General features: G+C 35.6%; 1 pseudogene; it reads right to left on the bottom strand.

Annotated features, from left to right (window-relative positions):
- Positions 1–8,075: 8,075 nt before the first annotated feature.
- Positions 8,076–8,937, bottom strand: LOC102882069 (annotated as a pseudogene).
- Between the last annotated feature and the right edge of the window lie 3,773 nt (positions 8,938–12,710).

Here is a 12,710-nt window from a genome sequence, read left to right as displayed (position 1 = left end):
TAAAAGGATAGAAAAAGATAAACCATGTAAACATTAATCAAAAGTAAGCAGGATGGATCAATGTCCAGAATGGTGGAGTGAGAAGTGCAGTGAACACTCTCCCATAAAATACAACTATTTAACTGGAAAAAATATATAAAAATATTTATTTTAAGTCAAAATTGTCCTAAGACATACAAGCAATGTAGACACATTCTTTCAAGAAAATGTATTAAATCTCATAATTGCAGAAAAGACTATTCAAACAGCAAATTTAAAAAAGCTGAACTAATTAAATTAATATCAGATGAGAAATGTTTAAATAAAATATTCTAGTGATAAAAGGAAATTTCTTAATAATAAATTGGTAAATTCATAAGGAACACATGACAATTATGCACATATATGCATCTATAAACCATATCTGAAAATACATGAAACGAATATCAGCAGACTTGATGAAAACAAGCAATTCGAATAGAGATTTTAATATCCAACTTTTGATAAGGGATAGAACACAAGGCAAAAGATCAACAAGGGTATAGAAGACTTGAATAACACTAAAATAAGTATACCTACAGGTATCTTTAGTATATTCCACCTCCAAAAAGCAGAATACACATTCTCCTCAAGTATATTTAGAATATAATCCAAGATAGAACATGTATTACACCATAAAACAAGGCTGGATCAATTGAAAATTTCAGTATTGTATAAAGTATATCTTCAGAATAAAATAGAATAAAATTAGAAAATGACAACAGTAGGACATTTGCAAAATTCACAAATATGTGTGACTTTACAAGTATACTCCTGAATTACCAGAGTCAAAGAATAAATCATAAGGAAAATTAGAAAATACTTTGATATGCATAAAATGAGAACACAAAACATCGACAATTTTTATATACAGAAATAGTAGTGCTTAGAGGGAAATTTATTAATGTAAACACATATTAAAAAGAAGAAAGATTTGGATTTCAGGGTCAAGATGACAGAGTAAGTTATTCCTGTGCTCATCTTCTCCAACAACCACATAAAAATAACAACTAAATTACAGAACACCCATCATTGAGAACTGTCTGAAGACTAGTTGATCAGAATTCCCATAACTAAGGATATAAAGAAGGAGCCACATCAACACTGGTAAGAGGTACAGAGATACAGAATGAGCAGGTCCAACACATTGTGTGGCAGTTAAGAAACAGGAGGGCTATCTTGGCTGCAGATGTTTGTCTGAGGAGCAAGGAGTCCTAGCTCCCCACAAGGTTTCCTAGCCCAGAGCTCTAGTGCCGGAAGAGAAGTTCCCATAATATCTGGCTGTGAAAACCAGCAGGGATTGGAAGAAGGGCCGCTGGACACCTAAACACTGTAGGTCTTAAAAGAACTATAGATAGACCCATTTGCTCACAAACTCACACACTCTGAGCTCCAGTTCAGAGGCAGAGGCTCACAAAGCACCAGGAACATACAGGGAGAAATTAAATTGTCTGGTTCCAGGGCGAGGACTATAGGGGTAGCTCTGTTTGGGACTGAAGTGCTGACAGGTACCAATGTTTCTTTGCCGAGTCCTCCCCCAACCCAGCTGGCAGGCATAGGTGGGCACCAAATCTGAACGCTCTATTAACTTGACTAACACTGCTTGCCCTGACCTGGTTATTCCCTGAGATCTCACCCCACCCAACTCCCTACGGCTTAAAACCATTTTCAGCAGCAATTCCACACAAAATGGCCAGCCTCAGCTAATGCTGCAGGCTTCCCTAAAATCTCTCAAAGGTTCACAAACAACAAACAAGCAGAATGTGCCCCCAGTGTACCTCTTGCTATGTGGCCCCAAGCCCTGAACTAGTGGCAGCTGGCCTTGGTTTATAGCTTAGTCTCTCCCAGGCTCTTCCAAGGTCAGCATAGATGGTAACTACATGCGAGTCACTTGGTAGCTCCTACCAGGTGTCCCAGGCCAGACATAGGCAGCAGCTGACCAAAGTTTCCTTCCAAGAGGCCCCAGAACCACCACACCTGGTATCTGGCTTCAGAACACACTAGAGCACCACTGAACCAGCTCCACAAATGACACATACAAAGGGTAGACCTGACAGGGACCAAAGCAAATGCAGTCAGTCCATGAACAATAGTTGATCCACTTTAGTCACAATAATTTCTCACAACCAGTCAACCTGAAAGTCAGTCCCCCGCTGACAACACAACAGCAATCAAGGCTCGACTAAAACAGGAGGGCACACACAACCCACACAAAGGACACTTCTAGAATGCCCAGATCAGGTAACAAAGGGGGCTGCTCCACTCAGCACCACAGGACACCTACTACATAAAGCCACTGTACTAAGACTAAGAGACATAGCAGATCTACCTAAAACATAGAAACAAACACAGTGAAGTGGCCAAAATGAGGAGATAAACATGTCTCATATTAAAAAAAAAGAGGATGAAACTGCAGAAAAAGGACTAAACAAAATGGAGGCAAGCAGTCTATCACATGCAGAGATCAAAACACTTGTTATATGGATGCTCAATGAACTTATTAAAAAAGTAGATGAACATAATAGGAACTTCAAGAAAGAGATAGAAAAATAAAAATGAGATAGAAACAAAGAAGAACTAGTCAGAAATAAAGATTGCAATAACTGAAATGAAGAGTACCTTAGGAGGAATTAACAGATTACATGAAGCAGAGGATAGATTCAGCAATTTAGAAGACAAGGTAGCAAACAGTCGATCTCAACAGCAACAAGAAAAAAGAAACCAAAAAATATTAGGATAGTTTAAGGTGTCTCTGGGACAAGATCAAGACCAACATTGACATCATAGGGATACCAGAAAGAAAAGAGAGTAAAGAATTAAAAACCTATTTGAGGAAATAACGACATAAAACTTTCCTAACCTGGTGAAATAAATAGACACACAAGTCCAGAAAGAAAAGAGAGTCCCAAACAAGATGAACACAAAGAAGCCCATGCCAAGACACATCATCATTAAAATACCAAAGGTTAAAGACAACAAGAGAATCTTAAAAGCAGCAATAGAAAAGCAATTAGGTACTGGAGACAGGAAAAAAAAATGGTAAATGATAGAGGCTTTCTTCATCACTCTTGCAACCAAATCAAAGCTGTGGTAGAAATAGGGAGCATACAGCAAAGAAAGTCACATGGGATCTAGATGAACAGAAGCACTACAACCAGGGAGAGAAATAAGAAATCACCTTGCAATAGTGGAGGTAGGAGGGGCAAAGATACGAGGCTGCTTGATCCCGAGTGGCTGAGTGGGCCAGAGGCTATGGATGCAGCAGCAGGCAGCTGCAGATGCCTCTTAAAGTGGCCATGTCTGCGAGTGGGCTTAAGTGGTGATGGACCTGCTCACCTGAGCAATATCACCGGGTGGGCTGCATGGGGGCACCAGGAACTTACAAGGAGAAACTGAGTTGTCGGAGTGAGGACCAGAGGCAAGGTTCTCTCCTGGACAGAAGTGTTGGAAGTATCCATGGTTTCTCTGTTGAGCCCTCCCACCTCACAGTATGCAGCATCGCCCTCATAGCTGAGACATCATCGAATTGGAAGAGAAAGGTCACACTATCCAGAGGTTTCACTGAAACTCCACCTCCCCCAACTAACGGACCCACCCAAGCCACGTCCAGCTGTGTCCTCAGCGAGTCTGGTACTCCTTGCTGAGCAGCGCCAAGACACACTGGTGGCAGCTGACATTGGTTTCTGGTGTGGCCTCTTGAGGCAACTATAAGCACAGCATCTGTGGATTGCTTGCTGAATCTTAACAAGTGGTCCCAGAGGAGCTAAACTTGACCTGCAGCTGAACCTCACTCAGGACTGTGTCACTGAACACCTACTACACAAAATCATGCTAATAAGATCAGGAGACGTAAGAGCTTTGCTTAGTACATAGAAACAGTCACAAAAATGCAGCCAAAATGGGAAGACAAAGAAACAGAAACTGTATGAGAGAAAAGAATAGAGAATAATGGAGTCAAGCAATCTAACAGATGCAGAGTTCAAAACACTGGTTACAAAGATGCTCAATGAACATAGGGGAAGAGTGTATGAATTCAGTGAGAACTTTAACATAGAGATAAAAAGCACAACAATGGAAATGGAAATTATAAAAGGTAACCAGTCAGAAATGAAAAACACATTATCTGAGATGAAGAGTATATCAGAAGGAATAAACAGAGTGAATAAAGAAGAGGATTGAACCACCGGCATAGAGGATGGGGAAGCCAATGACACTCAATCAGAATGCCAAAAAAAAAAAAAAAGAAGCCATCACTATAATAATGTAAGGAGCCTATGGGACACTATTAATTGTAAAAATATTCCTGTCATAGGGGTACCTGAAGGAAAACGAGACGTTGAAGAGCTATTTGAAGAAATAATGATTAAAAACTTCCTTCACTTGGTAAATGAAATAGACATAAAACCCCAGGAAGCTCGGAGAGTCCCCAAAACCAGAACCCAACGAGACCTGCATCAAGACACATTATAATTAAAATGCCAAAGATTAAATACAAAGAGAGAATCTTAAAAGCAGCAAAAGAAAAGTAGTTAGTTACCTACAAGGGAGCACTCATAAGACTGACAGCTGATTTCTCAAATGAAACTATACAGGACAGAAACTCTTGGCACAAAATATTCAAAGTGATGAAAACCCAGGATCTACAACCAAGAATAAAATTTATCTATCAAAGCTATCATTTAGAGTGGAAGGACAGATAAAGAGCTTCCCAGAAAAAATAAGCAAAAGGAATCTATCAACACCAAGCCAGTATTACAGGAAATGTTGGAGGAACTTCTTTTAGAAGAAAAAATATGTATCAAAAACATGAATAAAAGTGGTAATAACTACATTCTTATCGACGAGTGCTTCAAATGGAAAAGAATTAAGTGCTAAAAGATACACAAAGAGTAAAAGGAAGGGGATGGAAAAAGATATTGCCTCGATGGACCTAGAGGGTATTGCGCTGAATGAAATGGGTCAGGTAGAGAAAGACAAATATTGCATGATTTCATGTACATGTGGAATCTAAAGAACAAAATCAACAGCAACAACAAAAGCGGAAATAAACTCATAGATACAGAGAATATTTAGAGGGATACTGGATGAGAGGGGGTTTGGAGGACAAAAAAAGGCAAAAAGATTAAGAGGTACAAATGGATAGTTGCAGAATAAACATGGAGATGTAGAAGGTAAAATTGGGAAGATGGTTAATAATGTTGTAATAAATATGTAAGGGGGAAAAGCAGTACTAGATTTAGTGGGGTGATCGCTTTATGAGTTATGTGGATCTTTGATCACTATGCTGTACATTGAAACTGATATATTATTGTATGACAACTGTAATTGAAAAAAAACTCATTGAATTGTACAATGTAAATGCAAACAACTAATTGTCTATTGTATTTCAATAAAGCTGGAAAAATAATAAAAGTAATTATGTACCTACAAAGGAGCTCCCATAAGACTGTCAGCTTATTTCTCAACAGAAATTTTGCAGGTCAGAAGGGATTGGCACAAAATATTCAAAGCAATGAAAAGCAAGGACCTACAACCAAGATTACTCTACCCAGCAAAGCTATCATTTAGAATCGAAGGATAGATAAAGAGATTCCTAAATAAGAAAAAGTCAAAGAATTTTATCACCATCAAACTGGTATTACAGGAAATGCTGGAGGGACTTCTCTAAGAAGAAGGCAGTATATAAATAATAAAATGACAATAATTATTTTAAATGTAAGTGAATTAAACACCAATCACAAGACATTTGGTGGCTGAATGAATAAGAAAACAAGACCTTTACATAAGCTCCCTTCAAGAGACCCACTTCAGATGAAAAGACATAGAGAGACAGAAGTAAAAGGATAGAAAAAGGCATTTCATGCAAATGAAAACAACAAAAACAAAAAAAGCTGGAGTAGCAATACTTATACCAGACAAAATAAACTTTAAAACAAAGGCTATAACAAGAGACAAAGAGGACATTTTTTCTGTATGCAAATGTTTATTGGCTTTATTCATAATGTCCAATAATTGTAAATAACCCAAATGTCTTACAATGAGTGATTTTTAGCATAGTGATACATTGATACAATGGAATACTGATTGACATTAAAAAGACCTACTGAACCATAAACATGAACAATTCTTAAAGATATCAGGCTAAGACTTAGCATGTTGTATAACATTCTGGAAAAGGCAAAACTATAGGAACTGAATTTTTATTAGTGGTTTCCTGGAGTGGGAACTGACTTTTAAAAAGCACGCTAATAGCATGTGATTTCAACTATATGTGGAATCAAAACAAAAATGAAAACAAAAAAGACCCATAGACACAGAGAACAAGCTAATGGCCATCAAAGAAAAGGGGGGATGATGGGAAAAAATTATTTTAAAAAAGAACATGCAGAAACTATGGTGATGCTGGTGTTACCACACTGTATAGATGTCACAAAACTGCACACTAAAAATGAATCTTGCCAAATGTAAATTATGTATTAGTAAAACCAACTTAGGAAAACCCATCAGAGCCATTTTTTACTCCTTTATTGCCAAAAACCCAAGTTTGATGACCCATCGTTTTGGGAGTCTGTGAGGAAACAGGCACATTTGCACATTAGGACAAACTGGTACAACCTCTATAGAGTGTAGTTTGGCATCATCTATTAAAATTAAAATGCATAAATTTTTTAACTCAGTGAAAAATAATTCTTACTTGATACTTGATTTTCGGTATTTGTATTTGATGTTATTTACTACAACATTGTATATAATTACAAATGATAGAAACCCAAATATCCACAGAATACTATACAGTAGTTCTTATCCATGGTTTTATTTTACATGATTTCAGTTAGGTACAGTCAATCATGGTCCAAAAATAATTAAATAGAAAGTTCCAGAAATAAGCAATTCCTAAATTTTGAGTTATGCACCATTGTAAGTAATGTGGAGAAATTTCTCACAGTCCCTCTCCATCCTGCCTGGAATATGAATTATTCTTTTGTCCAGCATATCCATGCTGTATATGCTAGCCAACTGGTTTGTCAAAAAAGCCTCAGTTGTACAAGATACCCAGTCATTGACGTTGTCGTGGCTCAATGATCCAGGATTACCTGAAGCAGAAGACCCTCCTGACATTATTGTCAGGTCAGCCTAAGGTTAAGCACAATGCCTATTTCTTCTCAGCATGTAGGCTTTTTATCATCTCACATCATCACAAAGATGAGTATAATAAGGTATTTTGAGACCACATTCACACAACTTTTATTACAGCATAATTGTCTCATTATTAGTTATTGATCTCTTACTATGCCTAATTTATAAATTAAATTTTATCATAGATATGTATGTATAGGAAAAAAACATAGTATATATAGAGTTTGGTGCTATCCGTGGTTTTAGGCAACCAATTGGGGTCTTGCACCATATCCTACATGGATGGAGGGGATTACTGTCTTCTGCAGCAGTAAAGATGGACACTTTTTATGGAATAATCAAAAGTAAACTATATAAATGTCTAACCAATGTACTGTATACTTGAGATGAATAATAAAATAAAAATGTTAAAAATACATTGTTATCTACATAATAGTATTACAGTATTATAGTTTTGTGGTTAAAAAAAGAAAGAGTAAAGAACTATACTCATTTTCTGTGTATGTTCTAAGAAACTAATAACAACGGTTGTGGGGGAGGGGCTGAGAGTAGACAGATGAGGGAGAAATGGATGTTAAATCATTAAAAGGAAGAAAGTCTATGTCCTGAAGAGCCTACATTTCTTATTCACAGTTTAGAAGTAACTTGTCCAGTGATGATTAGAAAAATATTACTATTTTATGTTGGTAGTTGTGAGGTGAAAAAGCTGAGAAGCTATACACCAAAGAAGCCAAGAATGCTCATCTAAAGCTGATAAAGAGGATGTTCTACTGCAGCTATTAACACCCTCTAATTCCACACCTCTTAGTAGAGACTAACATCTCATTGAACTGGCTAAGTCAAACCATATATCCAGGCAGATAAAACATTTTTTAAAAAGGAAACAGACCAGGTATCTAATGAAGTTTTTCACAATAATTTTAGAACATCAGTTTGTGAAGATAAACCTCATTTGTGAGAGCAAACAGAAACAGAGATAGCCCTGAGACTGAGGAACAGCTTTGATTTGGGGCAGAATTTGTGAGACCGCAGCTTCTGATTAAACTTGTGTTGCTCTGTAATCTCATATTTCTCTTTCTCTCTGTCAAATATCTCACACTCCTGGTGTCTAGACTTGCTGCAGCTTCTTTTTCCTGAAGTAAGCATCAGTGAGATGTTTTGAGATTTTCTATACTACTGATATCCATTTTGGTGGAGGTGGTGATGAAAATTTCTGGTGTGTTCTGTGCAGAGGAACGTGATTGAGAGACAGCAGTCCAGTCACAATTAGCAAGCCACTGCTCATCTGCTTCAGAGAAACCACCTTCTTATCTCTGTGACACCCAGTGAGGATGATGAGAATGGTCCCAAGTGTGATGCTAGCCCAAAGTTTCCTCATATGGTGAATAAAGATTTTTTTTCCCAGTAGCTCAACAGTTTTTGAGGCACATCATCTGTAGGATAGTATCTAGGAATTTTGCAAAGTTTGACCACTCAGGTGTCATGATTCTTGTCACCAGTAATTGGTTTTGTGACAATAATGAGAACCTGCTCCTTTTTCTTTTCAATCCTAGATTAAGCTGATGAATACTTCTTGTACACAGCCTTTTGGGAATACATAGCTGATTGGGAATATTTGCCAGTTCCTCTGACCAGTGAAGGGTATTGGCTGTAGTGGGGCTTCTCCTTCATAGGTGTTTTGGCCTTGAGGTTACCGTTCCTAACCTTGCAACTAGCATGAGCTTTCTTGGCTTCAGGATTCTTCACCTTAGAGTTCAGCTCCTCAGCTCTCCCACCTGCCATCTTGCAAGATGGGAAAAAAGTAGACATTTCATAATGATAAAGGAATAAATACAAGAAGGAAATATAACTAGAGTGAACATTTACACACCTAACCTAGGAGTACTTAAATATATACAGAAAATGAAAATAGGAAGTCATAAAAAGAGAAATCAACAGTAACATAGAAATAATAGGTAAATTTTACACCCCATTGACATTGATAAATCATCCAGATAAAAAATCAACAAGAAACCACCTTCCTTATACAGCACATAATATCAGATGAATGTAATTGATATTTTTAGAACATATTACTCCAAAGCAGCAGAATTTGCATTCTTCTCAAGCACTCATGGAATATTTTCCAAGATAAACTATATCTTAGGCCACAAAACAAGTGTGATCAAATTTAAAAAGATTGAAATCATATCAAGAATTTTCTGTAATCACCATGGGATGAAACCTGAAATCAGTTACAAGAAGAAAACTGAACAACAGACATTCACATGAAGGCTAATAAACATTATACTAAAGAATGATTGGGTTAACAATGAGCTCAAGAAACAAATCAAAATACACCTTGAGACAAATTAAAATAAAAACGTAATGACTAAAAGTATATGGGACATAGCCAAAGCAGTTCTAAGAGGAAAATTCATAGGAATACAGGCTTACCTCAAGAAACAAACAAAAAAAATTTTAAATAAACAATCTAAATTTACACCTAAAGGAACTGGAAAAACAACCACAAACAAAACCCAAAGTCAGTAAAAGAAAGGAAATAATAAAGATCCAAGCTGAAATAAATGAAATAGAACTTTAAAAAAATTAAAAATCGATGAAACCAAAGGGTTTATTGAAAAAAAGAAACAATATTAATAAGTTTAACAAGACTCATACTAGATTTTGTTAACCAGTGTCATCATAATTAATAAATAAATAAATAAATAAATAGAAAAAAAGAGGATCCAAATAAATAAAATCAAAAATGAAAGAGGAGAATGAAAACTGACGCCACAGAAATATAAAAGATTATTAAAAAACATTAAGGACACTTATATGCCAGTAAATTGGACAACCTGGAAGAAATGTATAAATTCCTAGAAAGATACTATCTTCTAAGACCAAATCGAGCATAAACAGAAAATCTTAACAGATGATAACCACTAACAAAATTGAATTAAAATCAAAAACCTCTAAACAACAAAAAACACTGGACCCGATGGCTGCATAGGAAATTTTCCTAAACATTCAAAGAAGAAATAACACCTATCCTTCTCAAACTATTACAAAAAAATTCAAGAGGAGGGAAGGATCTGAGTTCATTTTATGAGGCCACCATTGCCCTGATTCCAAATGCAAAGACAGTACCAAAAAAAAAATTATAGACTGATATTTCTGATCAAAATAGATTCAAAAACCTCAACAAAATATTAGCGAAACAAATTCAGCAATACATTAAAAAGATCATACACCATGATCAACTCAGATTTATTCCTGGGATTCAAGATTGTTTTAATATCCGCAAATCAGTTAATGTGATACACCACATTAACAAATTGAAAGATATAAATCATATGATTCTATCAACAGATGCGGAAAGATCATTCAAAAAATCCAGCATCCATTTATGAGAAAAAGCTCTCATCAAAGTGGGAATAGAGGGTACATCCCACAACATAATAGAGGCCATATATATTACAAACCTAGAACTAACATCATACTCAATGGGGAAAGGCTAAAAGCATTTTCCTTAAGATCAGGAACAAGACAAGAATGCCCACTTTCATCGCTTCTCTTCAACATAGTATTCGAAGTCCTAGCTATAGCAATCAGACAAGAAAGAAAAATAAAAGGCATTTAAATTGGAAAGGAAGAAGTAAAACTGTCATTATTTGCAGATGACATGATACTACATATAGAGTAAGCTAAAGATTCCATAAAAAACAGTTAGAACTGATAAAAGAATACAATAAAGAAGCAGGATACAGGTAATATTCAGAAGTCATTTGCATATTTATACACCAATGACAGACCACCAGGAAGTGATACTAAGTACACAATTCTATTTGTAATTGCATTAAAAATAATAAAATACCTAATAATAAATTTAAACAAGAAGGTAAAAGACCTGTACTTAAAAATCTATAAGACAGTGAAGAAAGAAATTAAAGACGACACAAATAAACAGAAGCATATTCTGTGCTCTTGGATAGGAAGAATTAAATTTGTTAAAATGTCCATATTACCCAAAGCAATCTAGAGATTCAATACAATCTCATCAAAATACAAAAGTCATTTTTTATTAAGTTTATTGGGGTAATATTGGTTAATACAATTATATAATTTTCAGGTGTACATTATAATTTAACAACTGTATATTCTACTGTGTGTTTACCACCCAAAGTCCAGTTTCCTTCAGCTACCATATATTTGATCCCTTTTACCCACTTCACTCTCCCCCTACTCCCCTATATTTGACCTTCTTTAACCGTCTACCTACCCCCTCCTCCCCCATCTGCTACCCTCTGGTAACCACCAGTTTACAGTCCATGTCCATGAGTCTCTGTTTGTTTGTCCTGTTCATTTGTTGCTTTTAGGTTTATATCGCACATGTAAGCGATATTATGTGATTCTCAACTTTTCCTGTCTGGCTTATTTCGCTTAGCATGATTATCTCGAGGTCTATCCATGTTGTCGCAAATGGCACTATTTCATCTCTTCTTATGGCTGAGTAATATTCCATTGTATATATGTAGCACAGCTTCTTTAGCCAAGAATCTATCGTAGGACACTTCGGTTGCTTCCATGTCCTGGTCACTGTGAATAAAGCTGCTATGAACATCGGTGTGCAAATATCTTTTCGGATATGGGTTTTCAAGTCTACAAAAGTAATTTTTTACTGAACTAGAATAAATAATTCTAATATATGTATATAGAACTACAAAAGATCCTGAATAATGAAAGCAATCTTGAGAAAAGAATAAAGTTGGATGTATCATGCTACCAGGTATCATGATACTATACTACAAGGGCATAGTAATTAAAGCAACATTCTAATGGCATAAAAACATGTACATAGATCTATGGAACAGAATAGAAATCCCAGAAATAAACTCATGCCTATATGGTCAGCTAATCTGACCAAAAAAGCCAAGAATTGCAATGGGGTAAAGACAATCTATTAAAAAGAATGGTGTGGGAAAAACTGGACAGATATATGCAAAAAAAAAAATTAAACTGAATCACTTTCTTATTCCATATACAATAAAAAAAATCAAAATGTATTAAAATTTTTAATGTAAGGCCTGAAACCATAAGAGTCTTGTAGAAAACATAGGCAATAAAGCCTTTGACATTATTCTTTTTTATGATTGACGTACAAAAAGTTGTACATATTTAATGTATATAACTTGATAACTTTGGAGATAAGTATACACGCATGAATCCATTGCCACAATCAATGTCATAAACATATCTACCACCTCAAAAAAAAATTCCTCCTGTCTTTTTTTTTTTGTGATAAGAGCACTTAATATTTATTCTTTTAGTAAATTTTTAAGTATATAATACAGTATTGTTAACTATAGACACTGTAGTGTACAATAGATCTCTAAAACTTATTCATTTTGCATAACTAAAACTTTGTACCATTTAACCAACATCACCTCCCCATTTCTCCCACCTCAAAGCCCCTAGTAACTACCATTATATTCTCTGCTTCTATTTATTTGATTATTTTAGATTCCACATATAAGTACAATCATGTACTATTTGTTCTTATGTGTCTGGCT

This window comes from Pteropus alecto, unplaced genomic scaffold (genome assembly GCF_000325575.1).
Source record: "Pteropus alecto unplaced genomic scaffold, ASM32557v1 scaffold126, whole genome shotgun sequence".
Taxonomy (NCBI): Eukaryota; Metazoa; Chordata; class Mammalia; order Chiroptera; family Pteropodidae; genus Pteropus; species Pteropus alecto.
The sequence above is the reverse complement of the archived record's forward strand: the minus strand, read 5'-3'. Positions and strand labels throughout refer to the sequence as shown.